The sequence below is a fragment of the Sminthopsis crassicaudata genome, chromosome X (genome assembly GCF_048593235.1).
Source record: "Sminthopsis crassicaudata isolate SCR6 chromosome X, ASM4859323v1, whole genome shotgun sequence".
NCBI lineage: Eukaryota > Metazoa > Chordata > Mammalia > Dasyuromorphia > Dasyuridae > Sminthopsis > Sminthopsis crassicaudata.
In genome coordinates this window covers 88,836,490-88,864,027 of record NC_133623.1, presented here as the reverse complement: position 1 = coordinate 88,864,027, position 27,538 = coordinate 88,836,490, and the positions used below count along the sequence as shown (strand labels likewise).

General features: G+C 46.1%; 1 pseudogene; it reads right to left on the bottom strand.

The window, feature by feature from the left end:
- Positions 1-12,974: 12,974 nt before the first annotated feature.
- On the bottom strand, positions 12,975-16,969 carry LOC141548379 (polyadenylate-binding protein 1 pseudogene; annotated as a pseudogene).
- Between the last annotated feature and the right edge of the window lie 10,569 nt (positions 16,970-27,538).

Sequence of the window (27,538 nt, the reverse complement as noted above, 5' to 3'; positions counted from 1 at the left end):
TACATTTATCTATATCTATATATATCTATACAAACATATATACATATATACACATACATGTATACATGTAAACACACATATCTATATATACCTATAATACATATATATACATACATCATTCTTATATGCATATATATGCACATATACATATTCTTGTACACATGAATATACACATGTACATATATAGACAAACATATAGTATACATACACATACATATATACACAATGCATATGTACATCCATATATATGCACATACATGCATCACATGTACATATACATAGATATCTATAACCATATACATATATATGCATCTACATTCATATACATCTAAGGTTGCACTACATTTGTCTGTCCTGTTTCTCTGAAGGTGAATACGATCATCCTTTTTAGGCCCAAGTCTTTGTGTTTTTCTAAATCCACCAACTCATCATTTCCTACACCACAGCAATATTCCAACCTTATACTATCTCGCTTTAAATAGTCTAAAACAATGTAAAACAGCTGACATATAGTGCAGACTCTCTATTTTTCTTTTTTAATTGAATCTAATTTAGCTTTAACTTTGTTTGAGATCATCGATTACCATCCCTACTTTTTTTCCGAATACATTCTACTCCAGATCATTATAATGATGTTTGCATACATTTCTTTGTTTCCTATCCCTGCTGGAGTGAAAAGTTACGAGAAGAGACTGCCAAAACAACAGCTTCGTAGATATGGGAATTGGAAAATATTGCACATTGCACATATTTTCAAACCAGCCTGAAGTCAAATATGCTGATTTATAAATTTCCTTTTTTTGTTTAAAACATTTTTTTGATCTATGAGATGGCTCTCTGGGAAGGATAGGAAGGATACTGTGGTGATGTCAAAAGGAATCAATTAAAAACTTATTTTAATAAATGAATTTTTAATGAAAAGGATCAATAGCATTTATTTAAAGCTATCAGCAAGCATCAGATGTAATGGAGATAAACTAGAAGCATTCCCAATAAGATTGGGGTGAAACAAAGTTGCCCACTATCACCATTCATTCAATATTCAATATGTTAGCTTTGGCAATAAGAGAAGAAAAAGATTTGATTAAAGGAATTAGAGTAGGTGATGAGGAAACCAAATTATCACTCTTTGCAGTTGACCCAATGATATACTTAGAGAATCCTAGAGAATCAACTAAAAAAAATACTAGAAACAATTCACAACTTTAGCAAAGTTGCAGGATACAAAATAAATCCACAGAAATCATCAGCATTTTTACATATTACCAACAAAGCCCAGCAGCAAGAGATACAAAGTGAAATTCCATTTAAAATAAATAATTATAGGTAAGTAAATAGTATAAAATATTTGGGAGTCTACCTGCAAAGGCAAAGTCAGAAACTATGAACAACTACAAAACAGTTTCCACACAAATAGATCTAATCACCTGGAAAAATATCAAGTGAATATAACAAAAAATGACAATACTACCTAATCTACTCATTTAGTGTCATACCAATCAAACTCCCAAGAAACTATTTTACAGAGCTAGAAAAAAATAATTACAAAGTTCATCTGGAAGAACAAAAGGTCAAGAACTTCAAGGGAATTAATGCAAAAAAAAAATGCCAATGAAGCTGGTCTGACTGTGCCAGACCTAAAACTATATTATAAAACAGTGATCCTCAAAAAACATTTGGTACTGGCTAAGAAATAGAATGGTCGATTAGTGGAATAGGTTAGGTTCACAGGACAAAATAGTCAATAACTATGGAAATCTAGTGTTTGACAAACACAAAGACCCCAGTCTTGGAAACTAGTATGGCAGAAAGTAGGCATTGATCCACACCTAACACCCCATGCCAAGAAAAGGTTGAAATGGGTTCATGATTCAGACATAAAGAGTGATATGATAAGCAAATTAGAAGAACATAGAATAGTTTACGTGTCAGATCTATGGAGAAGGAAGGAATTTGTGACTAAAGAACTAGCGATCAGTATTGACCACAAAATAGATAATTTTGATTATATCAAGTTGAAAAGTTTTTGTACCAACAAAATGAATGCAGACAAGATTAGAAGGGAAGCAATATATTGGGAAAACATTTTTACATTTAAGGGTTAGGGTTCTCTATAGAGAACTGACTCCAATTTATAAGAATTCAAGCCATTCTCCAATTGATAAAGGGTCAAAGGATATGAACAATTTTCAGATGAAGAAATTAAAACCATTTCTAGTCACATAAAAAGGTGTTCTAAATCACTGTTGATCAAAGAAATGCAAATTAAGACAGCTCTGAGATACCACTACACACCTGTCAGATTGGCTAAGATGACAGGGAAAGATAATGATGAATGTTGGAGGGGCTGTGGGAAAACTGGGACACTGATACATTGTTGGTGGAGTTGTGAAAGAATCCAACCATTCTGGAGAGCAATCTGGAACTATGCCCAAATAGCTATCAAACTGTGCATACCCTTTGATCCAGCAGTGCTACTACTGGGCTTATATCCCAAAGAAATACTAAAGAAGGGAAAGGGACCTGTATGTGCCAAAGTGTTTGTGGCAGCCCTTTTTGTAGTGGCTAGAAGCTGGAAGATGAATGAATGTCCATCAATTGGAGAATGGTTGGGTAAATTATGGTCTATGAATGTTTATTGTTCTGTAGGAAATGTCCAGCAGTTCAACAACAATACTGTATGAAGATGTATTCTGATGGAAGTGGAGATCTTCAACATAGAGAAGATTTAATTCAGTTCCAGTTGATCAATGATGGACAGAAACAACTACACCCAGAGAAGGAACACTGGGAACTGAGTGTAAACTGTTTGCATTTCTGTTTTTCTCCCCAGGTTATTTTTACCTTCTGAATCCAGTTCTCCCTGTGCAACAAGAAATTCGGTTCTGCACACATATATTGTATCTAGAACATACTATAACATATTTAATATGTATGGGAATGCCTGCCATCTAGGGGAGGGGGTGGAGGGAAGGAGGGAAAATTCAGAACAGAAGGGAGTACAAGGGATAATGTTGTAAAATATTACATATGCATATGTACTGTCAAAAATGTTATAATTATAAAGTTAATAAAAAAAATTTTAAAAAGGCAATACTTAGCAGGTCAGAGTTCTTAAGCATCAGATAGACAGAAGCCCAAAACTGAAAAATGATTAATTTAAAAAATAAAGTATGAAATTAAAAAAAAAAAAAAAGAAATGACCAGCAGGATGATTTCAGAGAGGCCTGGAACTGATGCAAAGTGAAATGAGCAGAACCAGGAGATCTTTGTACACGACAGCATTATGTAACAATTAATTCTGATGTTCTTGATTCTTTTCAACAGCAAGGTGATTCAGGCCAGTTCCAATAGACTTGTGATCTACACTCAGAAGACTGTGGGAACTGAGGGTGAACTACAACATAGCATTTTCATTCTTTTAGTTGTTGTTCACTTGCATTTTTTCTTTCTTATCTTTTTTCATTTTTGATCTGGTTTCTCTCTCTCTTTTTTTCCCCCCTGAGGCTGGGGTTAAGTGACTTGCCCAGGGTCACACAGCTAGGAAGTGTTAAGTGTCTAAGGCCAGATTTGAACTCGGGTCCTCCTGAATTCAGGTCTGGGGCTCTCTCCACTGCGCCACCTAGCTGCCCCCAATCTGATTTATCTTTTGCAGCAAGATAATTGTATAAATATGTATACGTACATTGGATTTAACATATATTTTTAACATATTTAGCATATATTGTATTACTTGTCATCTTGGGGAGGGAGTGGGTAAAGGGGGAGATTTGGAAGCCAAGGTTTTGTAAGGGTCAATGTTAAAAATCATCCCTGCATATATTTTGAAACTAAAAAGCTTTGGTAAAAATGCATTTTAAAAGGTATTAAAATTATTAGAGTTTTCATTGGTTCAGAGAATTACAGGCTCTGGCTACTGATATTACTTTCTGGTCAACTAAATAGAAAGAAAATTTTCTAAGCCTTCTGTTTCTCAAATGAAAAATGGCAATAATGCATTTCCTCCATTACCAGACAATTGTAAGGAAAGTATTTTCACAGCCTTATAGCTTTACATTTATATAAACTATTAAGTATAATCGCAGCTTAGGAGAAAAACACATCATGACAATAGGAGCATCCCTGTGAAGCCCTGCCTAGATAACAATAGCTAGTGTGGCTCAGTAGATGGAGCTGTGGGCCAGAAATCAATGGAAGCCAGAATCTGTATTAACAAATATGTCTTTTCTACTTTGCAAAGCACTGGATTTACTTGTTGCATGCTTGGTAAGCAGGAAAAGCGATTCCCTCTCACCCCAAGCATTTATTAAGTGTACACTATCTGTATGCCAGGCCCTGGGGACACAAATACAATTTTTCAAAGCTTCTGTCAAGAGAATCCGCTATTGAAGAGCTTCTGCAATATAATAGAAGACAAAACAAAACTTGAGGCTGGCGATCATGATCATCATAGACCATAGGAGTTTTCCCCATCTCATTCTATCCCATTTTGACTTCAGTAAAGTAGTAGATGCAGGACTGTGCTTGAAACCAAGAAGTCCTGAGTTCAAATCCCACTTCAGACCCTTACTAGTGGGCTGACCCTTTGTCAGTCACTTAAAATGCCTCGGCCGACACTGGACGGATTCTGCCGTAGGAAACGGTGAAGGTTTTCCCCAAGCCTGACCTGGGACAGACCTGTCTGTGAAGGGTGATTTTAGGGAAAGTGTTCACTGCCATCATCCTAAATCTCTCCCCCGCTCACCTGTGGTTTCCACTCCTTGACTATGACATAGTGGAAAGACATCTGGTTTGGGGTTTGGAGTCAGCTAGCCTGGCTCCCTGCCCGTTTCCTTCCTTGGCTCCCCTTTCCTTCTGTTCTGGGCTTCATCGGCATCGACGGCTTTTTGGCAGCGTTGGGAGAGGAAATCTGAACACAGTCTTTACTGATTTGGGGTCCCTAGCTCAGGGATGACAACAGACAGAATGCAGACCATCGTCGGGGGCCCCCCACCAGTACCCCCTTTCTTCTCCAATAAGAGGAAAGAATCTGCCTGCCACTTGTTGAAGGGAGGAGGGAGGAGGGGAAACAGCATGCTTGTAAAGTAAAAAAGGATCCCAATAGGAACCCGAGGAAGGAAGCTTAAGGCCAGTTCTTGCATCCCTACTGGGCTGTGGAGACTGGTGGGGAGGAGTGCCTGAGGGTGCACTAAGGACTACTGGCTTCCTCTCCTTTCCATTCATCTGGATTCTAACTTGCCTGAATTCCCTTTTTCTGTTCTGAATGGGTGGTGGGAGAGAGGAGGATGCTGATGGGGGCCCTGCGGGAGGAAAGGATCTCAATATGGGCTCTGAGCAGAAGCTCTTATCCTTAACACTCATGAGGCCCTGTTGAAAAAGACTTCAAGATGGAGTCAGCTGGTCTCAACCACTGGTTGCTATGGTGACCAGTCTGTTTCCATAGAAACCCTGAATCCTGCTGGGATAACTCCAGGAGGAGAGAGGTGGGCTCCTTCCCCATTTTGCTTTAAACAGCCAGGTGGGCTATGCTTCTAATTCCCTGTCACAAAATAATAGGAACTATGCACATATACCCACGTTCAAACGTGTGGCTAGAGGGATGTGTGTGTGTGTGTGTGTGTGTGTGTGTGTGTGTGTGTGTGTGTGTGTGAAACATCAGCTGATCTAGTTGCCATGGTGCCCTGTCTGTCTCCAACCAATTCTGTATTGCTGCATTGCTGACCCCCATTCTGACTCCTTTGCAGCCCTATGTTATTATAATATAATTAATAGAATTTAATTTAATATAAAATGTCATTAGAGTAATAAAATTATAATAATAAACTGTAATACTAATGATATTATGTATAATATGATATGACATAATACAATATGTCATGTAATATAAGAAATATTATAATAATATAATATAATAACAAGAAGAAGAGGGGGCTTCTGGCTCAGAATGGACAGTTGGAAACAGCCAGTAACCACTAACTCGGAGGAGATGCTAGTATACAGAAATAGAATTACATTAGAAAACTGGAAGAGGGGCAGCTAGGTATGCTGTGGATAGAGCCCCAGCCCTGAAGTCAGGAAGACCTGAGTTCAAATCAGACACCTAACACTTCCTGGCTGTGTGACCCTGGGCAAGTCACTTAACCCCAATTGCCTCACAAAAAAAAGCCTGGAAGAAATAGTGATAAAAATGCAGAAGCAACGTTTATCTCACTCATTTTCTGCTAGTCTCTTTCTCAATAAATTGTGGATGAAGCTATCCTTCCCCAGTCCTTCCCAGAGCTCCACAGCTCTGGGAGGTAGTTTTCCTTACAAACTCATTTTCATGTGGAATGGATAATGGAATAATGGAAATAGTGGGAAAAAAGTAGAAGGCTAGTCCGTGAGTCAAACTCTGTTGATTTGCTTGATTCAAGTCAACTGCTGATTCATTTTTTGCCTAGATATTCCAGAATATGTCTCTGATCTAGGTCATTATATTTTTTTTCCAAAAAAAAAAAAAGAGTCATTCATTCTTTTCCTACAGATCTGAGCCCTCAGGCATACAAGGGTGCTGGCAAAGTGCGAGTGCAAGCGGGTGGAAAAATGTCTTTCTGTCCCCCTCCTCAGTGAAATGGCTCTTTTATCGGCTCTGCCGCCACAGCATGACTCGATATCGAGGCTAGCAAAGCAAGAGTTAACTACATTTACCATCAGCAGCTTAAAAGACAAGTTAGCAAAGAGGTGACATCTGTTTTTTTGGCAAGCCCACAGACCACAGCAGCCCAGGCCCTTCCCTCCTCCACTACCTCCCAAACTCTGTCCAGACTGACATCCATTGCTTCCATGACACTCTGTATCTGTCTTGTCCTCTGCCATTCCCTTCTCCTTTCTCACCTTCAGTCTCTTCCAGTAAGTCCTTTCTACTCATGATGTGGCCAAAGTATTTCAACTTCAGCTTCCATATTTAACCTTCCAGGGAATAATCTAAATGAATTTCTTTAAGTATTGACTAATTAATGGACATCTCTACTGTCCAAGGGAGTCTCAAAAGTCTTCTCCAGCACCCCAATTTAAAAGCATCAGTTGTGTGGCACTCAGCTTGAAACAGTAGAAGGAAAATGAGAAAAGGGGAAAGCCCTAGTCTTAGCAATCCTAACGGTTCCCATAACCCATAATGTAGTTTCTGCACGTGAACTTTCAGCTCATGATCTCAGTCCTTAGCACACTGCCTGGCACACAGCACAAACTTAATCCATTCTCCTTGACCAACGAGAATTTCTTGACAGCCGCTTCCTTCCCCGACTGTCAGACTCCACTTGCAGGCCATTGCCATCACCCTGCTGCCATATCCCCAGCACACTCATCTCTTTCTCACTCTCTCCCAAGAGGAAGGGTCGGTTCATCAAAGGCCAATTTTTGGCCTCAGTTGCCCGGCCTGGGAAAGTCTTCCACAAAGGTGTGCTAGGAGGAAGACATAGAAATACAAACACACAGGTAATGCACACCTACTGTACACACATCAATAAATAGATAGACATTTCTAGCTATGTGGCAGTACGTAGACATAAACCTCTAGACATATATACACACAAACATGTAGAAATAATACACATCTATCACATGTGTAGGAAACATGGATGTATATTTGGTCTCTTCTAATAGAATGTAAACTCTCGGAGGGCAGCAATGGTTTCATTTTTGCTTTTGTATTCTCTGTGTCTGGCATGTAACCAAATATAATGAAATGTTTGGATTTTGATGGATTGAAAGGTTTAGGTGTTAACTCCCCTAGAATCAGAGAAATGGACTAAGAGACCTTCAAAGATCCTTTTCAGAATACAGCAAGGAACTTGGAAATAAGAAACAAATTAGAAACAATTTAGCTCAAACGTATAGTTGGGCTCACACAGGATCTGATAGAGTAGAACCCTCAAAACAGCCCACATTCGTGGCTACTGCAGGTACCTTGATTCCCATTTGACAGGAAAGGAAACTGAGATTCAGAGTTAAGTGACTTGGGAAAATTACACAGCTATGAACTGCAACAAGAGGCCTGGAGCTTATTATTCCTGCAGCAAAATCTGTAAGCTTAACACACAGGTGCTCCACAGGTCCTGACTGAGAGACTACTGACTCTTATTTTACACAGAATTCTAATGAGCAGGACGATCTAGTTTGCCAATGTTCAGCACCTTAGAGGAAGCAATTTAGAAATGGGGAGGAGGGCTACCAGATGAGAAGTGACAGCTGGGACTTACTGTGTAAGAGAGAAAAGCCATAAAAAAGTTCTAAAGCAGAATAGTTTAGCAGAATAGCCCTAAACACAGAAATTAATTAATTCAATTAAATGTAATTAAAATTATAATCTGACAACAAAAAACAACAGGTGAAATGACACTTGGTGTCTTTTTAGGAAAGTGAAGGCATGGCTCAGAGAGAGCAAAAATGATTCCAAAAAGCCATATTCCTAAAGGAATAACCCTAGGTTCCCAAAAGGACTCACTTGCCAAGGGTGCCCCAAGGCCAAAATTTTGCTGTAGACATATGGACTCCATGTTCTTTTGCTAATACAAAAAAAAAAAAAAAAAAAAAAAAAAGGGAGGGGCCGCTAAATGGCACAGAGGACCAAGCACCAAAGGATCTGAGTTCAAATCCAGAATCAGAATCTTAACACTTTACAGGCTGACCCAGGGAAAGTCACATAAAACTAATTGCCTCACCCGCCCCCCCCCCACCAAAAAAAAGCAACCAAAAATAAATTAACTCAGTTAATGCAGAAACATCTAAAAGGGGCAGGTGGCTAGATGGTGCAGTAGGTGGAGCACCAAGCCTAAAGTCAGGAGGACTTGGGTTCAAATTTCTCCTCAGACACTTAATGTACTGGCTGGATGATCCTAGACAAGTCCCTTAACCTCAATTGTCTTACCCACCTCCAAAAAAAGGAAATCAAAATAAATTAAATTAACTAGTTAGATGCAGAAAAAAGTTGCAAAGGGGACAACTAGATGGTACAATGGCTAGAGCACTACACCTGAAGTCAGGGGAACTTGGCTTCAAATTTGACCTCAGAAACTTAATATTTACTGTATGATCCTGGGCGTCACTTAACCACAATTGTCCCAAACAAACCAAACCCAAAATGATCCCTTTTCCTCAGTTGCTTATGTCTGCTCCCTCCTGTTCACAAGAAACCGTTTAATAAACTCAGCCTTTCATTGTTTCCCATTTTTCCTTCATCCTGCCATCCTCTTCCCCAGTGTGTTGTAGATTTCTAATTCATTTCTCTTGTGACTCAGTTATAACGTGTGATGTTTCATGTCAAAATGTTTTTATTCTCCGACCACAGTAAGGTGGATTGGACAGAATTTTTTTTATTCCCATTAGACAAGTTGACATTGAGTCTAGATTGGTTAGGAAACCTGTCCCGGATAGCAGCTCCATGTTGTCAGAGTCAGGACTCAGGATTAGAGAGCACTTTGTAAGGATGGAAGAAGGGTGGGAGCTAAGGTTGAGGAAGGCGTGAAAGCCTGATCCGGCCTCCTCCTCCAGTGGAGGCTCTTGGCCAAACATTGCACAAGCAAGATCTGTAAGTAATCTGTAAAGCAGTTCCTCCAGCATGCCTGACCCTGCTTGTATTCCAGGCCCTGCCCTGGCTTCCTTTCTGTGGCTAGTATCCAAAGCAGTCTTATCTATTAGGACAGAGGGATGCCAAACAGCTAAGGCAAACAAGAACCTTTCTCATCTTGTATTCCTTATTCCTTCTCCCCAGTCCCAGTAGCATGCTCTGAGCCATCCGGAGGTCCCCTATACCCAATTTTGCTCTCCCTAATTAACACTGATACGATCCTCGTCTTTGTTCCTTTGGGAGCCTCTGCCCTGACGGTGGGGCTCCCTTGCTGGCAAACTCAACGAATCCTCCTCCGTTCCTAAAACAGTTCTGGTTATTTGGGCAACAATTTTACTCACAGGTCTCTAGAAATGAACACTATAAAATCTGTCAATTACTTGTAAGGTAGCTCTAGGCGAATACGGTCTCTATCCTGGAGTAAAGAAGAAACCCAAGAACCCTTCTGGGCTTGCTGTGGATTTTTCGGGGTTTGTTTTGGACTCTAGTCACATCATCCCACAAATGTGGATTGCATTGCTACCCTGTCCAGAAATCCGGGCCATCGTGTCACCAATTGAGAGCTTGTGGGTCATCTGTCAAATCCATTTTACAAATAGGGCAATCAGTGATTTGACACGCCCTCCCCCCATCACATACGTCCTCCTTAATAGAATCAGGATGAGGAGCTCAAGTGTACTAGTAAGCCCAAAGAGATCTGTCCCTTTTCTAAGTTCCCAGGGCACTTGTTGCTTGGGCAGAGCACCGGGCCAGGACTCAGGAAGAAGAGTTCCAATTCAGCTTCAGACACTTCGTAGCTATGTGACCCTAAGCGAATTTTTGAATATCTCTATGCTTCAGCTTCCTTAAATGTAAAGCGCCCACCTCTGAGGGTTGTTTTAAGCTATCTGTAAAATGCTGGGCACAGTGCTGGGCACAATAGTAGGTACTCAATAAATGTCTGTTCCCTTCTCTGCCACTCCCACCTCTCTAGCATACAATACAATCTTCTGTTGTCGACTAATCCCGACAGCATAGTGACATCTTCCAGGTCATATTGCTCAGAAGCGATGGGACATGAGATTGGAACCCATGTGTTTCAACTTCAGAGGTTTTCCTACTGTCCCTGGCCAGGCTCCTGCCATGTCAATCAATCAATCAGTCAATTCAGTATTTGGTTAGGAATGGCCATGCTCTCGTCTGGGGATGATGGGGGCACAGACAAAAGTGAGATCCCAGCCATCAAGGGGCTTCCATCCTAATGGGGGAAACTACCTGGACATGAACTGGTCTATAAGAAGTCCAGCACACCAAAGCAGGGACAAGATTATAAATCCCTTGGATGTCATGTCACCTGTGTGGAGGGGCTAAAGAGGGCTCATGAATTTGTTATGCTTCATGGACCGCTATCTGGACACTTTAGCATCCCGACTCCAACCAGAGCCAGAGCTGGAAGATGTTGTGACAAGGGCAAAGTTTGTCTATTTCTGCATTCAGTCAGGAGAGAAGGAAGGAAAAGGAAGGAAGGAAGGAAGGAAGGAAGGAAGGAAGGAAGGAAGGAAGGAAGGAAGGAAGGAAGGAAGGAAGGAAGGAAGGAAGGAAGGAAGGAAGGAAGGAAGGAAGGAAGGAAGGAAGGAAGGAAGGAAGGAAGGAAGGAAGGAAGGAAGGAAGGAAGGGAGGGAGGGAGGGAGGGAGGGAGGGGAGGGAGGGAGGGAAGGGAGGGAGGGAGGGAGGGAGGGAAGGAAGGGAGGGAGGGAGGGAGGAAGGAAGGGAGGGAAGGGAGGGAGGGAGGGAAGGAAGGAAGGGAGGGAAGGGAGGGAGGGAGGGAGGGAAGGAAGGAAGGAAGGAAGGAAGAAGGGAGGGAGGAAGGAAGGAAGGAAGGAAGGAAGAAGGGAGGGAGGGAGGAGAGGAAGAGAAGGAAGGAAGGAAGAAGGGAGGGAGGGAAAGAGGAAGAGAAGGAAGGAAGGGAGAGAGGAAAGGAGGGAGGAAGGAAGGAAGGGAGAGAAGGAGGGAGGAAGGGAGGGAGGGAGAGGAAAAGGAAGGAAGGGAGGGAGGGGGGAGAAAGGAAGGAAAAAGGAAGGAGGGAAGGAGGGAGGGAGGGAGAGAGGAAGGAAAGAAAAAGGAAGGAAGGAAGGAGGGAAGGAGGGAAAGAGGGAGGAAGATAAGGAGAAAAAGGAAAGGAGAAAAAGAAGAAAAGAGGAAAGAAGGAACAAATGAAAGTAAGAAGGTAGGAAGGAAGAAAGGAAGGAAAGAAGAGAAGGAAAGAAGGAAGAAAGGAAGGAAGGAGAAAAAGAAAGGAAAGAAGAAAGGAGGGAAGAAGGAAGAAACTAAAGTAAGAAGGAAAGGAAGGAAGGAAGGAAGGAAGAAAGGAAAGAATAGAAGGAAAAAGGAGAAGGAAAGAAGGAAGAAAGGAAGGAAGAAGAAAAAAGAAAGGAGGGAAGAAGGAAGGAATGAAAGTAAGAAGGTAGGAAGGAGGAAAGGAAGGAAGAAAAGGAGGGAAGGAGGGAGGGAGAGAAAAAGAAGAAAGAAGGCAAGAAAGAAGAAAAGAAAGAGAAAGGAGGGAAAGAAAAAGGAAGGAGAAAAAGAAAAGGAGAGAGAGAAAGGAGGGAAGAAAGAAGGAACAAAAGTAAGAAGGTAGGAAGGAAGAAAGGAGGAAAGGAAGGAGGGTAGGAAGGAAGGAAGGAAGAAAAGAAAAGAAGGAGAAGGAGAGAGGAAGGAAGGAGAGCAGTAATGGAAGAGGCATGAAAGAAGTAAGGAGAGAAGGGAAGGAGAAAAAAAGGGAGGAAATAAGCATATATGAATCATCCATCATGTGCCAGGCATGTAATAGCTTTCCAGCTGTGATCTGATCTGATCTTCACAACCATTCTAAAAAGTAGGTACTATTGCTATCCCCATTTTATAGTTGAGGAAACTGAGCTACACAGGTAGTGCCTTACGCACTCTCACACAACTAGTGAATATCTGAGGCCGGTCTTCCTGACTCCAGACCCAGTGCCATATCTACTGAGCCACCTAGCTAACACCAGATGGCCGGGAGTTACTGACAAGCAGTATCCCTCCAAAGTCCCAGGAAGCTTAGTGGCTCCCAGATCATACACCCTGCTCCCGTTCCAGTCCCTATAGCCATCATTCAGAGGAACAAGCCCCGTGAAGGGGTCTGCGGTCCCAACTGCCTGTGGGCAGGTGAGCCCAGGGTGCCTCGGAAGGGCATCCTGTCCTAGGCTACCGGCTAAAGGAAAGTCCCCCTGGCAGAGCTGCCATGCAGGAGGCTGCCCGAAGCCCGGCTTCCTTAGCAGCCACAGCTACAAAAGAAGCAGAAAGCCAGGTTGTCCTCAAAGTCCTTGCCACCATCAGATAGTTTCATCAATTGAAATGACACTCGGAAAGATGCATTTCCAACTTTTCCATTTATTTTGACTTGCATCTGAAACTTCCTAATGTATCGTCTCCTTTTTAGAAAGTGAACTCCTTGAAAGCAGAATTGCTTTCGTTTGCTATTTGGGTCCCAGCACTTAGCACCATGCTTCACACATAGTAAGCACCCCACAAATGCTCGTCCATTCATCCATGTCCCAAATTCATTCAAGTCCCAGTTCTGCTGGGCAGGAATGGAACTTCTCTTTGCCTAACACATAATCACCTAATCCATGCACACATAAGGCCAGTCTTGTTCCCGATTCAAGAGTTCACAGGATTTTAGAGCTGAGAGACTCAAAATCCAACCCTCATTTTGTGAATGAAGAAACTGAGACCACAGCATAACTTGTTTAAGATCCCACAGCTCGTTACATTTCGATTACCCTGCCCTCGGTTGCTCTGGACCAGTGACAATCCCACCGAGCCTCAGTTTCCTCATCTTCAAATGGGGATCACAGGACTATTAGGAGTATCGAATGAGTTGAACCATGTAAAGTGCTTTGCAAACTTTCCAATCCTTGCCCATTCTGAACCATCAGAAAGCAGTGGCAGCAGCCAGCAAGGCCCAGAACAAAATGCAGATTTCTTAAATCCCAGTCTAACACTCTGGCTGAGAGAGATCCCCATGGCTGACCCCGGGGCACATCAGAAAAGATCGAAAGAAATCAAACCTATTCTCCCCGACTTGGAAAGACTCGAAAATCTGATTTAAAAGGCAAACAGATCTTAGGAGGAAGAAACCTCTTATCAAATACACTGTCAAGGAGCAGTCAGCAGGATTGTCACCCAAGGCCGAGAGCAAGTGGCTTATACATTTTGCTGTTTTTTTGGAGGAAATACCCAGATTACAGATAATAGCTTTAGAGCAAATATAAGGCAGAAGCCAGCTCTTTCTATGACTCTGCTTTAAAAGGCTAGAGTCACTTTTTTCCTGTTAACTAGGTCCTTTTTAGCTGGAAACCTCTAATTTATGACTGAAGTCCCAGACCAAGTTTTGCATCCTGTGACTTCTCCTGAATAGTAATCTTTTCCCCAGCTCATTGAAATGAATAATTTGAATAGTCAAGAAATAATAAATAAAATTTATAATCTGAATAATGTATAATTTGGAGGTGTGATTTTAAAAGGGTTGCAATTGTTTTCCCCATCAGATATATGTGTGTATATATATATATCTATATCTACATATATCTATATATATAAATATATATAGATATATAGATATAGATATAGATGTATATATCTATATCTGTAGATATATATATTTCCTGTACTGGGATTCAATTTGTTTTGTTTGGACCGCACCGCCCTCCATTTCATCCCCCCCCCCCCCCCACTGTTTTTGGAAATTTTATTAAAGCAATAATTTTATAATCCAAATTACATTTCTTTGCTCAGCTAGCATTTCTGTTATCTAAAACAGTGGTGATATTCTGAGGTTTTCCACGGTAAATAGTTAAAAGATTAAAGAGAACGCTTTAAATTTTGTACTGTAACCAAAACCTCCCCCTCCCCCATCAAACATTAATTTCTTTTTATATTTGACTATTTGGGGTTTTTCGCTTTTTGTTTTTGCTTTTAAAGGAATAAGTAATCTAGGACCAGCGTTAAGTTTGCTAGACCTGGCATTTGCTGGGTACATCAAGGTCACAGTTTCCTTTCCATGTTTTCTTTATTTCATATTTTGCAATGTTTGTTTTTTGTTTTGTTTTGTTTTAAATTTTATTTCACAAGGTTTTAAGTCTTTTGATGTTTCGCTGTCTTTACTGCGGGGAAGCAGACGTTCCATCTCCCGGTTCCTCATCCTTTCTTTTAGACAGCAGGCCCGTCGGAAGTACTGTTGACCGCTTTCTGGGCCGCCTCTTTCGCCTGGTGAGCTTGCAGCACCGCCACCGCTTCGTCGACCTTAGACCGCAGAGACTCCGGGGACTCGAGCATGTGGAGAAGCTCCGAGTTGTCGATCTCCAGCAGCATGCCGGTGATCTTCCCCGCCAGGGTCGGGTGCATGGCCTGGATGAGCGGGAACAGCCGTTCTCCCAGCATCTGCTTCTGCTCCTGCGGAGGGGCGGAGGCCAACATGGAAGCCGTGAGAGGCTCCTGACCTTGCACGTGGACGGCGGGCTGCTGCAGGGTCACCTGAGGAGGAGGGTTCAGGTGCTGTTGGGGATTGCGCACGCCGGCCGCGTACTTGTACTGGGGCGCGGAGCGCACGGCGGGAGTCCCCGCCGCGGAGGCCCCCGCGGCCGGGCGGGGGCCCACGTTCTGCGCGGCGGCGTTGGAGACCCGGGAGGACGCCGCCCTGGGCACCTGCGAGGAAGACGGCCTCATGGTCCCGAAGGGGGGCCTGGGAGCCGCCGGCCGGATGGCCCCGGGCATGTTTTGGAACGGATGGGGCCTGGCGCCCTGGGCGGTCCACCGGGGACTGGGTCTCAGAGGGGCGATCTGGCCGGGGGGATAGTAGGCCGGGCGGTTCTGCGCCTGGGGGATGGCCGCCATGAAGTAGCCCGAGGGAGGCTGGTAAGGGTTGATCACGGGGTTGGGCACGGCCCGGACGCTGGCCATCCTCTGCATGTACTGGTTCGTGAGGTGGGCCTGCCGCTCCTCCTTGCGCTGGGCCAAGGCTATGTAGAGGGGCTTGGTGGCCACGATCCGGCCGTTCATCTCCGTGACGGCTTTGGTGGCCTCCTCGGGGGAGGAGAAGCACACGAAGCCGAAGCCTTTGCTGCGGCCCCCTTCCATCATCACCTTGGCGCTGGTGATGGTCCCGAAGGGGGAGAACTCTTTGCGCAGGCGCTCGTCGTCGATGCCGTCGTCCAGGTTCTTGACGTACAGGTTCACCCCCTGGTACCTGGTGATCCGGTCCTGCTTCATCTGCTCGAACTTGCGCTTGAGTTCCGTCTGGCGCTCGACCTTCTTCTGAGCCCGGCCCACGTAGATCTTCTTCCCGTTCAGCTCCTTGCCGTTCATCTCCTCCACGGCCTTCTGGGCGTCCTCGTGCCTCTCGAAGTTGACGAAGCCGAAGCCTTTGGACGTGCCGCTCTCGTCCGTCATGACTTTGACGCTGAGGGAGGGCCCGAACTTACCGAAGAGCCTCTTGAGCCTCAGGTCGTCCATGTCCTCCCCGAAGTTCTTGATGTACACGTTGGTGAACTCCTTGGCCCTGGCGCCCAGCTCGGCCTCCCTCTCTTTGCGGGACTTGAAGCGGCCCACGAAGACCTTGCGGTCGTTCAGGAGCATGCCGTTCATCTTGTCGATGGCCCTCTCGGCCGCCTCGCGGGTCTCGAAGTGGACGAAGCCGTAGCCCTTGGAGCCGTTCTCGTCGCACACCACCTTGCAGGACAGGATGTTGCCGAAGGCCGAGAAGGTGTCGAACAGAGCCTTGTTGTCTATGGACTTGTCCAGGTTCTTGATGAAGATGTTGCCCACGCCGCTTTTGCGGAGGGAGGGGTCCCTCTGGGACCACATGATGCGCACCGGCTTGCCCTTGATGACATCGAAATTCATGGTCTCCAGGGCTCTCTCGGCATCCGCCGGCTGCTGGAAGTTGACATAGGCGTAGCCCAGGGAGCGCCGGGTGATCATGTCCCTGCAGACGCGGATGGAGAGGATGGGCCCGGCCGGGCTGAACTTCTCGTACAGCATCGCCTCGCTCACCTCGGGGTGCAGGTCCCCCACGTACAGCGAGGCCGTGGGGTAGCTGGGGGCGCTGGGGTGCATCTCGCCTCCGCGGCCGCCGCCGCCCGAGGAGAAGGAGGAGGAGGAGGAGGAGGAGGAGGAGAGGAGGAGGAGGAAGAGCAGGAGCTGCGGCGGCGGCGGCGGCGGCGGCGGCGGCGGCTGCAGGAGGAAGGGCCGGAGCTGCTGCGGCGGAGAAGGACCAGGAGGAGGAAGAGCGGCAGGAGGAGGGCCCCGGGCCGCCGCCGCCGCCGCCCGAGCTCTCCGGCAACAGGGAAGGAACGGCTGGGGGGGCCGCAGTCTCAGCCGGGGTGGGGGTGGGGCGGGGGGGAGGCCAGGGGAAGGAGGGGAGAGAGGGCGAGCGCGGAGGGACAAAAATCTACGGGAATCGCAAACCGCTCCACGGCGGCGGCGCGGCCGAGGGAGGGGGCGACGGCCGAGGGAGGGAGGGAGGGAGGGAGCGAGGGGGCGGCGACTGGGCCGGGGGCCGCGCGATCGGCGCGCGCGTGGAGGCCCGGAGCGGGGAGGTGGCCGAGGGCCCGGCCGGCCGCCCGCGGTCCCGCTCCCCTCCCCCTCCGGTCTCCTCGGGATGGACTGCCGACCGGGAGGGGCTGCGGCCGGGGTGGGGGGGCGAGGGCTGTTGAGGGGGCGGGGGTCCTCAGAGAGACTCGGCCATTGCTTTCCCGGCGGCGGAGGGGGCTCGGAGCGGAGCGCGCGCGCCCCGGGTTCTCGGGGATCCGGTCCCCGACTCCGTGACTATCGCTATGGGGGAGTTGGGGGGGACGCCCCCCTCTTCCCCCCCCCTCCCCCCCCCCGCGCTCCGAGGCTCGAAGCAGCCTCGGGTCCGTCGGCTGAGTCCGGTCCGCGCGGCAGGCGGAGGGCGGGCCGGGGAGGTGAGGCCCCGGGATCGGGGACAAAAGAGCCGGAAAGCGGCTTGGCACATAGTAGGTGCTCCTTAAATGCCTGCTTCCTTGCTGCCCCTCTCCCCTTTCCTTCTCTCCCTCCCTCCTTCCTTTCTGCTGCTTGCCAACCTCAGTTTGCTCACCGGTAAAATGGGGGAAATCATTTCAAGTTTTTCAAATAACTCATTTTGGGACTGAAATAAACCATCGTGTGAGAGTGTGTTTGAGTGTGTATCAGTGTGTGTGTGTGTGTGTGTGTGTGTGTGTCTGTGGGGTGTATGTGTCTGTGTGGTGTGTGTGTGTGTCTGAGTGGTGTGTGTGGTGTGTGTGTGTGTGTGGTGTGTGTGTGTGTGTGTGTGTGTGTGTGTGTGTGTCTGTGGGGTGTATGTGTCTGTGTGGTGTGTGTGTGTGTCTGAGTGGTGTGTGTGTGGTGTGTGTGTGTGTGTGGTGTGTGTGTGTGTGTGTGTGTCTGTGGTGTGTGTGTGTGTCTGTGGGGTGTGTGTGTGTGTCTGTGGTGTGTGTGTGTGTCTGTGGGGTGTGTGTGTGTGTGGTGTGTGTGGTGTGTGTCTGTGTGTGGTGTGTGTGTGTGTCTGTGTGTGTGGTGTGTGTGTGTGGTGTGTGTGTGTCTGTGTGGTGTGTGTGTGTGTGTGGTGTGTGTGTGTGTCTGTGTGTGTGTGTGTGTCTGTGGGGTGTGTGTGTGTCTGTGGGGTGTGTGTGTGTCTGTGGGGTGTGTGTGTGTGTGTGTGGTGTGTGTGGTGTGTGTGTGTGTGGTGTGTGTGTGTGTCTGTGTGGTGTGTGTGTGTGTGTGTGGTGTGTGTGTGTGTCTGTGTGTGTGTGTGTCTGTGGGGTGTGTGTGTCTGTGGGGTGTGTGTGTGTGTGGTGTGTGTGGTGTGTGTGTGTCTGTGTGTGTGGTGTGTGTGTGTGGTGTGTGTGTGTGTGTGTCTGTGGTGTGTGTGTGTGTGTCTGTGGGGTGTGTGTGTGTCTGTGGGGTGTGTGTGTGTGTGGTGTGTGTGGTGTGTGTCTGTGTGTGGTGTGTGTGTGTGTCTGTGTGTGTGGTGTGTGTGTGTGGTGTGTCTGTGTGTGTGTCTGTGGGGTGTGTGTGTGTGTCTGTGGTGTGTGTGTGTGTCTGTGGGGTGTGTGTGTGTGTGGTGTGTGTGGTGTGTGTGTGTGTCTGTGTGTGGTGTGTGTGTGTGTCTGTGTGTGTGGTGTGTGTGTGTGGTGTGTGTGTGTGTGTGTCTGCGTGTGTGTGTCTGTGGGGTGTATGTGTGTGTGTGTCTGGGGTGTATGTGTGTGTGTGTCTGTGGTGTGTGTGTGTCTGTGTGTGTCTGTGGTGTGTGTGTGTGTGTGTGTGTGTGTGTGTGTGTGTGTGTATAGACACAACCTGAAGCTTCTGTCCTTGACTGGCTACCCTGGGCACTCCCAAAGAATTCCCGGCCACACAGGGAAGCTGAAAGGACAAAGATGACAGAGGACCTTTAAGGGGCTTGGAGAAATGTGAAGCGCTAGCTTTCTTTCTCTTTTTTAAGGGGGCAGCCCGGCGGCTCAGTGCACAGGGCACTGGCCTTGGAACCCACATTGATTTTCCTGAGTTCAAATCAAGCCTCAGACACTCCCTGGCCGGCAGTCGCTTCACCTGCGCCCGTTTGCTCAGTTTCCCGTCTGTGAAGTGAACTGGAAAGGAGATGGCAACCCCCCCCCCCCCCCCCCCCCCCGCATCTTTTCCAAGAGAATCCCCAAAGGGGCGGCGGGCTCGGGCAAGATTGGGGAAAAGCACATTGTCATTTTTCAGTGTGTCCAAGCGAGAGATGTCCCATTCTTTAGAAGGGGGTGAGAGGCAAGGCTGAGAGGCAGTTCCAAGCCTGGCCAAGATAATCCCAGAAGCTGCCCACGTTCCTGAGACCGGGGGACAGGCCCCCCTCTGACTCAGAGGAGGCTTGTTCCTTTCCTTGCTGTACTTTGAGGAGGTCGGGAATCTCTCCGAGTGAAAGGGGCAGAAATTTCCCTTTTAGAATGGCATTGCCTCGGGGGTTGTCCCGGGCACAGTGGGAAGCGGGGATTCCTTTGGGATGGGGTCACAGGCTGGGTACCCACAGGGACGGACCCAAGGGAGAACTTGGAATGAGAGTCCCTTTCAGTGTCTTCAACTGACTAAGAACATCAGCTACTGGCACCACCCGTACGCTGTTCGGGGCACAGGAAGTGGTCCGGGAAGAGCTTTCAAGGCCGGGAGGGAATGGAATCTGGGGAGCCTTTCCCTCTCTTTTCAAATATTAATTTCTTTTTCAAATGTAGCCCGGGGCATTAAATCAACTAAAATCAGAGAAGAGTTATGCAGATATTTGTTATAAACGTGGAGAAATCGTCCATAACAGTCACTCTAAAGCCACAGCCTTCTACTCAAAGCTCTAATTCACAAAACCAAAATGCACATGCAGAGACATCTCCCCCGTTCTCCCCCAGTCTTTTATTCTTTGCAGGTTCCCCCCAATCCATCTTCAGAGAGCAAAACAGATACAAAATGTGGAGGCACCCCGAATAGAGGGTTTGAGACGAAAAACACAAATAGAAATGGCCTGCGGTCAGTGCAGATGCAAATCGGACTACGGTTCCTTTCTGGTTGGTATTTAAAACGGAAAGACAGACAGAGACAGAGAGATCTAAGCAGTGCTTGATGCCATGATTCCAAGAACAATCGCAGGCTTCCAAAAGGTGATGGCTTCATCATCTAGTCTTGCTATTTTTAACTTTATAAAAAAAAAACCCTGAAATCTTGACATGGGGGCTGTGGAAGGCCTTGTTTGTTAAAAAGCCAGGCTGGCTAGAAAGCAAGAACATGCAAAGAATGGGTCCAACACCCCTCGCCCACATTGTTCAAGCCAGTCATGAGGTCAGAGAACCCTGAACAAGACAGGCGCTTTCACCTAGACTTTCTCCAAGGAGGACCTCATTAAGTCTGAATTTCTTCTTTTTTCTTTTCTTGGATCTGTATGAATTCTGAGCCATTCTCCTGCCTCATCTCAGTAACTTTAAATTCAAAAGAAAAACGATTGAGATCAAATGAATTATAATGGTTCAAGAGGCCAGTGGCTCATGGGAATGTTCTGTCTCGCATATGGCTATCGGGAATAGTTTTCCTGCTGCGGGACCAGTAGAATCAGAGTGGCTTTAGGAAAACATGGGCAAGTTCTCCTTGTGCCTTGAGGCTATTCTGGAAAAAGACAGGGGTGACAGAACAGTTTCTGGTGAGATTTCAGGTCTGTAGAGACACTTGGAGCACATCGAGAGTAGAGACAATATCTCATGACTTCAATGTATGCAAGTTGTCTAATAGCAAACGGGAGCATTTGGGCACCACGTTATTGTTGTCAGGGGCGTCTGGCTCTGGTACTGGGGTCCTTTGCCATTAACTTCTCCAGCTCATTTTCCAGGTGAGGAACCTCTTGAGGCAAGCGGAGTGAAGTGACTTAGCCCAGGGTCACCAAGCTGGGAAGTGCCCGAGGCTGGATTTGAATTCGGGTCTTCCTTGGGCACTGTACTGGAGTACATCTGTGGGAGAACCTTGGATTAAGGGTCAAAAGATGTAGACCTTCCTCTCCCTCCTGCTAAATTGGCAAATGTTTTAGGGCACTGGGGGAAATGTATGCTGCTTCCTGCCTTATAGGTCGGTTAGGAACTTCATGTAAGCTCAGAAAAAAGCCTCCGGGAGTAGGGAGATTTATGGGAAATAGGGAGGCAAAGCAAGGAATCGAGGCTGAGGTGAGGAGGGGGACTGGGGAACAGTATCCCAATTATAAGAAAACATGACAGACAAGGAAAAACACAAGACCTCTCTGAAGTCAGGAAACCTGGGTTCCAATTCTTTTTTCCATTTTTGTGAGGCAACTGGGGTTAACTTGTCCAGAATCACCCAGCTTGTAAGTGTTAAGTGTCTGATGTTGGATTTGAACTCAGATCCTCCTGACTCCGAGTTGTCTGCTGCCCTCTCCAATTTTACTGCATATACACACTTACTCTGTAATCACAGGCAAGTTGCTTTAGCTTTCAGAAACTCAGTTGTCTTACCTGTAAAAACAGAATAATAGTCATTGAAGGCAAAACACACTAATATGCCCTACAATGGTGAAATAGTACTGCTATCTAGAAGTGAAACAGAAAGTTCCGTTCTACAAAGGATAAGCCTAGAAAAAGCTTACTAAAGCAAGGATCACGGGACACATTTTGCCTTTGCCAGGAAAACTCCAATGGGGGCAGAAGCTCAAAAAACAAAATTAAAGAACCCCTCCTAAACTGGCCTTCCCTTACCCAAAGCCACGACCATCTGTGTGGTCCACAGATGCATGGCACTCAAAAGGGAAATAGGAAGAAAAGGGGAAAAGGAGAGGGGAAATTAGAGAGAGGATAGGTCAAGGGCTGAGTTAGTTCTAAGCAAAAACAAATGTAAGGATGTACAAAACTCTAGCTTTTAGGCGTGGGGGTTTGAGGGAGCACTCTAAAACAAATCGCAGTATAGAAATGTGACAGACTAACGTGCTAAACTCTTACCAGTGTCATAAGCAGCCGAGATACCAGAACACCTGCCCACCTCTTGAGAGAGAGGTGAAGGATGTGAAATGCAAAATGAGAAAAACCCATTTTGGGGGACATGGCCTGTGAGGCCGTTGGTACTGATCGACCCTGTTCACAGTGGGTTTTGGTTTTCTCATGTGCTCGCTTTTGAAAAAGGGAAACAAAGGAAATGTAGGAAATGAGAAGGCAGATTGTGCTTGGTGAAATCAGATTACCAAAGGGCTCCATGATACATAAAAGGTTAAAAATTCCTTGTTTATACAGACCCTCAGGAGAACCCAGCACATCTTATTTGATAGGCAGTAGGAAAGACAGGTACACTATCATTGTGTGTTGATGGTGAGTGTAGCAGGGATGGGCCAGAGTGAGCTCATACAAGCTCCTGAAAATTGTAAAAAAAAAATTTTCCCTGAGGCAATTGGGGTTAAGTGACTTGCCCAAGGTCACACAGCCAGGAAATGTTGTATCTGAGGCCGAATTTGAACTCAGGTCCTCCTGACCTCAGGGCTGCTGCTCTATCCATCGAACTGGCTAGCTGCCCCAAAGCTATAAATTTTTTAGTGTGCGCACATACACCTCAGAAGCTGGAAATGCTCCAAAATCAGTCTTTGTTTTATCAGGCACAGTGGCTAGAGCACCAGCCCTGAGGTCGGGAGGACCTGAGTTCAAATGTGACCCGAGACACTTAATACTCCCTAGCTGTGTGACCCTGGGCAAGTCACTTAACCCCAATTGCCTCAGCAAATAAAAAATGTTCAATAGTGTTTTATTTTCCAATTACACATAAAGATAGTTAACATTTGTTTTTGTAAGACTTTGTGTTCCACATTTTTCTCCCTCCCTCCCTCCCTTCCTCCCTCCCTGACCTCCCTGGTCCTCAAGATAGCAAGGCATCTGATATAGGTGAAATATTGTTTTACGCAATTCTTTTAAATGCATTTCCATGTTTCTTATGTTGTGCAAGAAAAATCAGACCAAAAGGGTGAGAAACAAAAAACAAAGGCAAAAAGTGAAAATGCTGTGCTTCGATCCATATTCATTCTCCCTTACCCTAACCCGACTCTGGTCAGTCTTCGTTCCAAGGGGCCCAACGGCATCAGGAGGGTGGCGTCTTGACTTACAAGTGAATTGAATTCCAGTGGGCAGGGCTGTGCAAGGTCGCCAGCCTCCCAGAGTCCAGTGGCCAGACAGGTGAGAACAACTGGTGAGGGTCCCAAAGGCAGTGGGAGACCTTGGCCTTTTAAAGCTAAGGTCTTTCCCAGGTCTCAGTTCATCTGAGGCAACAGCCATTCCCCTTGGCTGACAGATGGGAAATCACAAAGGATCCAGCACGGTATACAGGCAGGCGTGGAGTCATTTCCGTAGGAATAAGGTCATGAATCTTAAAAAAACAGAGCTTTTGATGTTACAATGAGCTGTGTGACTCCATATTGGGTTTACCTGGGATATATAAAGCATCAGTGTGAAACTGGAGCAATTTTGTGTCGATAGGCTTCTATTTGGCTCCATGTTCATTGTTTAGTGAAAGTGCAGTGGGCATGCAGAAGAAATGAACATCAGTGAGGACCAGAGTAGTCTGAGAAAGTGGGGTACCCAAATCCCGTTCCCCGTCCAAATGTGCCCATGTACTATCCAAGGTCCCATCTTCCTTCCAGTCACTCACCTTTGTGACCTTCAAGCCATGCTTGACCCTTTACTATCCGTCCACGGAGCCAGACGATTGCTGGGTTTTATTGATGCTAGCTCTGCAACATTCTCCTGGCTCCCACCCTAGCGCGTGTCCTCAGAACCTCTCACCCAGACTATTGCAGCAGCCTCCTGCTTAATCGGTCTTCCTCCTCAGAGGCTCCTTCCACCTGTTCTTCAGTCACTCCCTTGCTTGAGAAGCTTCAGTGTTTTCCTACTCTCTTGAATACTTCCTTGCCTTTAGACCCCCAGCATATTTTTCTGGCCCAATTTCACATGTTCGGCCAAACTTGCCTATCATCCACGTTCCCTCCCGACTCCCGACTCTAACCCTAAATGCGTGCCCTCTCTGCACCTTTGCGGATGCTGTATTTATGACTGGACTCCATACCTTCCTCACCTCGGCCTCCTAAAGTCCTAAACTCCTTCAAGGCTCAGCTCAAGTGTGGTCTCCCACGCAGGCCCTTCCGGGTCTCCTTAGTTGGGAATATATGGACTTATCTATGTACATATTGTTTGGCCCCAGTAAAATCTAAAGTTCCTGCAGGGACTGGTTCATTTTCCTTTTTTATCCCCTGGCATGCAGTTGGCAATTAAGAGATGCTTTTTGATTTGAGCTGAATCTTTAAAAGTGGTAAGAGTTGATGAGGCGGGGAAGCAGAGAAAGTCATTCCCAGAGGGGGAAAGAGTTACCAGTTCTGATCATTTGAAAAAGCTGTACTGAGCCTTGTGTGTTTTGTTTGCCGAGAAAAGCATTTACCTGTTCCAGCGAAGGTGAGCCAGTTTTTCACCAGAGGCCCTTAGGGTCATTGTTTAAACCGCAAAAGTTTGGCTGAGTGTTGGCTGCTCTTCTCCTGGGGGAAGAGTTGGTAACTCGATTTTCTTTTCAGATGTTCTCTCCAAAGCGGCATGCTAATTTGATTACGAGGTTCCCAGTCCTCTTGGAATATTAATTAACTGAGCCCTTCGGTATTCTGTCTGAGCTGTCATTAGCTCCCCTAGTATTAGCACTCATGATAATTATTCTCTTTGGGGCCTTCTTGCATAATTGCCTCCACAGCATCCCGGCTCGATTTCCTCGGAGAGAATGTTTATTTTGACATAATTGAATTCGTATGGTCATTGATCCTACCGTGTCCCTGTCAGTGATTCTCCCCTTGCTTCTTCCTGCTATAGTCGACAGGTACACCTGGGGCCCCTCAGCAGTTTCTGGCTCTTTGACCTTCAGAGGCTTAACTAATACCTTAGGTCCCAGCTCACTAAGTAGATAGAGCCGTGTAGCCTGCAAAACTCAGGCCACACTTTGGAGCCACTAATGCAGATGCATTATTATTAATTATTATTTTATAGATTATTAAGGTAGCTCGCTACAGAGGCTGAGATGCAGGCTGAGGGCCTCTCACTGCAACCTTTGGCCACAGTATTTCTTGACTCGAGAGCCTGCGCTGGTTCTTTCTTTCCTTCGCCACCCAATCTGAACTCCTTTAGCTGGATTTTCAAAGTCCCTCTGGAATCCAGCATCTCCCTAGGTATTTGACCTTCTGTTTTCACCAACATGAATCTCCAAGGAGTCAGGCTCATCTTTGCTCATTACATTATTCCTACATTGCACTGATTAGTGTCATGGAGTCAAAAGGCTCAAGCAGTGCTGAAAGAAATTTATAACAGGGGCAGCTGGGTGGTGCAGTGGGTAGAGCACCAGCCCTGAAGTCAGGAGGATCTGAGTTCCAATGTGACCTCAGGCACTTAACACTTCCTCTCTGTGTGACCCTGGGCCAGTCACTTAACCCCAAGTGCCTCGGGGAAAAAAAAGAAATTGAGAACAGTGTGTAAAAGGCGTGAAAATACGGTTCTTTGGGCTTCTCCACAGTCAGTCTGTAAGAGGTTAGGACCATGAGAGGCGGGTACCAGTAGCTGTAGCTGCCCCTAGTGGCATCTTTCTCTCCGTCTATCTCTGAATCCTAGCCCATGTGCTAAGTCTGTGTCCCCATGTTGCTTCTATCCCCCGGCTCTGTCTCTGAGAGGCCTTGCTTTGTGATATCAAGCAAGTACTTCACTCAAACCCTGTCGCTCTGAAGAAAGGAGGAGAGCCATTCTCGATCCCCGCACAAGGGACTACTGCCGTCTGCGTCATTCAATTGGCATTTGGCCCATGCTCCATTGCATCATTAGTCACCTTCCTAGGACTTACAGTTTCTAGAGGGCACCAACCTTTACACACCTGTTGGTAACCCCATGAACGGTAAAGAGCCTGTGTTTCATAAATGGGCCGGAGATGCCGACTGATGAGCTCTCAGATGCACTTTTCAGAGGTAGTAGTTGTATTGCTCGAGATGGACCTTGGCACATGTCAGGATGACCTTCTCATAGACTGGCTTAGGACAAAAATTTGGTTCCCAGCCAAGAGAGGGAAGGAGTGCACAGACCATACACACCCTCATCCAGCTTCTTCTAAGTCACGGTACAGGGAGAGACAGATTCTCTCTCTACAAATAATCCCGCACTCCTAAACTCTGCAGGGTTTTAGGCAGCATCCTTATTTATCTACCAGAAACAGGCAGTGTTCTTTCTCTTCCTTTCTCCAACCCCCACCGATGCCGTGCCAATAATGACGGGCCAATGAGTCTGTCGGTGGCTGGTTCTGCTACTTTCCTTTGCCATATTGTTGAGTGAACTACCCACTACTCACCCCTCTCATTCCCAAAATCAGAGTGCTGTAACTATTCTCCTTTTCCCCTGGGATGGTAGCCAGACACCTGAATACTTCTCAAGAGACTAGAGAGGGGACATGCCAATCTAATTCACATTCAGTCCCCTGGATCAAACAAGCGGATCACAATCCCCCCTCCGAAGTTGACAAGTTGGAATCTTCCAGGCCTCATCCGTTCAGCTCTAAACCCAACAAATCCCAAAGCAGGTCATTTTCATGGCGCCCACGAGAATTTAGAAGAACAAGTCAGTTTAAGGTGCAAAATTTGGAGATAGTATGGTACAACAATGATCATTACCTCTGCAACTATGGGTAAAACATGGAACCTCTCTGTACAAAATAAAGTGAGGGAGATAGGGCTGGACTAGATGACTTGGAAAGTCTCTTCTGGTTCTAGATCTATGAATCTACAGAAAATGTCAGATTTATGATAGTCCCAATTCAAAAGTCACCCGATTCAGTCGCTAAGTAGTGGTACATTCCCAAATAGCTATCCTGAAGTTCCCAGAAAAGCAGGCATATGGGGCAGCGGCGATAGTTTAGCCAGGATCGATGTCTGGGTTCACAACAATAGCATCTTCATCTATCCCCCTATTAACTTCCTGATTCTGTGTCACCTTTAAGGCACTGGATGGCCTGTGTTCACTTGTGCAAGTATTGGTCCCAACGCATTAAGGCTGACATTTTCTGAACCTCATCTATATGATCTAGTAAAAGAGGGGAGAGAGGGAGAGAGAGAAAGCAGAAAGGAGCTAGAGCTAGAATGTCTATATATTCCCTATGTTTATATAGGGGTGTGTGTGTGTGTGTGTGTGTGTGTGTGTGTGTGTGTGTGTGTGTGTTTATACACACACACACATATATATATATATATGTATAAATACATTCCTACATTTACACATTTTATTTTGTATTTTATATAACATTTATATAAACATATTTTATATAATCATATACTATAATTTATTTTACATAATAATATTTTATGTAACATATACA